This window comes from Schistocerca nitens, chromosome 10 (assembly GCF_023898315.1).
Source record: "Schistocerca nitens isolate TAMUIC-IGC-003100 chromosome 10, iqSchNite1.1, whole genome shotgun sequence".
NCBI lineage: Eukaryota > Metazoa > Arthropoda > Insecta > Orthoptera > Acrididae > Schistocerca > Schistocerca nitens.
Genome location: NC_064623.1, coordinates 69038778 through 69040470, shown reverse-complemented (window position 1 = coordinate 69040470; position 1693 = coordinate 69038778). Strand labels below are relative to the sequence as shown.

Sequence of the window (1693 nt, the reverse complement as noted above, 5' to 3'; positions counted from 1 at the left end):
GGCACCGACATCTCTCGAGCAGGTTACGGCTGGCTGTCGAGGTGAGGGCTCATGGGAAGTTGCTCGAGGCGCTGTCTCTGCTCCACATCAGCGTCCCACTACCTTTCCTGGGACATCTTTTATTTTCCTACTCGACCGCATACAATTTTTTTCCTTAAGTAAGAGAGTGAGTTTTGAGGGACTCACGTTCCGCCACCGTTTTGCTGGGAGAAAAATGCTTGTGTCGCAATACCTCCAAGAGAACTTTTGTGATGGCGTGTACAAATGAGTACTAAGTTTCAGGATTAATGTTCTCTTACAACTGAATGTTTATCCATGTGTAATATCGCGGGGCCCAGCTAGTAAATAAATATGTAAATACACACCATGACCAAGAAAGAGTTGGCGATGTCAGACTGTAGAAATGCCTGCCATGCGGACTGACTCTCCAGCTGATGAAACAGTCAGAATTGACTGCATGCTGTATCAGGAGAATATAGGGTTTCGTGGCAGAACGTGATGGCGCAGAGCAGCAAGCAGCCACGTGCGGGTGTGTGGTCCCGTGCAGAATGGGGTGGGACGCTGATGTGGAGCAGAGACAGCGCCTCGAGCAACTTCCCGTGAGCCCTCACCTCGACAGCCAGCCGTAACCTGCTCGAGAGATGTCGGTGCCACAGCGCTACCACAGTCCACCTTTCACCTCCTCTCAGCAGTACATCATGCCAACCCTAAAAGCATTCAGCATCACCTCGGCCGATGACGCTCGAGTCTTCGCCTTTTCTGGCAGTGGTGAACCGACAGGATTTCACTGCTCGCTTCGTTCCTCTGCCATGGGGTCATAGTGACACAGCCAGCACCCGTCCACAGTCACCTACACTCGTCCGACACAACTGTTGTCTCGCTTCGGCAGGATTTTTTTTTTGTACAGGTGCGGGCAGTCGCAGCCACGGAACACAGCAGGTGGTGGCCTTTCCCATGTTCAGCGAAGATGGAAACTCATCCCTCACCAGAGATGTAGCCAGGACAGCGTCAAGGGGGCAGTCTGATTTGTTAAAGAGGACCTTAAAGAACTCTCTAGTTTCTATTTATTTTGAAAACAAATTTATTTCTTAATTATATGTAGATATACACATACGTGGCCATCAACCTTGCCGCAGTGGTAACACCGGTTCCCATCAGATCACCGAAGTTAAGCGCTGTTGGGCTGGGCTAGCACTCGGATGGGTGACCATCCGGTCTGCCGAGCGCTGTTGGTAAGAGGGGTGCACTCAGCCCTTGTGAGGCAAACTGAGGAGCTACTTGATAGAGAAATAGTGGCTCCGGTCTCGTAAACTGACATACAGCCAGGGGAGCAGTGTGCTGACCACATGCCCCTCCATATCTGCATCCAGTGGCACCTGTGGGCTGAGGATGAGACGCTGGCCGGTCGGTCCCGTTGGGCCTTTGTGGCCTGTTCGGACGGAGTTTTAGTTTATATACATACATGAGAGGCCTTCATACAAATAGTGTTTGGTCTATAAAATGAAGCAATAAAAAGTTTTCTTAAGTGGGGATAACGCATGTTCTCAGCAGTATATATAAACTGTGTGTGTGTGTGTGTGTGTGTGTGTGTGTGTGTGTGTGTATTTCGAAATATTATAACTTCACTTTATTGCAAAATGAATTAAAACTCTAATATAATGTCTTGCCTCCTTCCTAACAACTCACAGCTCTG

The 1693-nt window shown here is 49.3% G+C and overlaps 1 pseudogene; it reads left to right on the top strand.

Annotated features, from left to right (window-relative positions):
- The first annotated feature begins 1117 nt into the window (after nucleotides 1-1117).
- On the top strand, nucleotides 1118-1235 carry LOC126210899 (5S ribosomal RNA; annotated as a pseudogene).
- The last annotated feature ends 458 nt before the right edge of the window (nucleotides 1236-1693 follow it).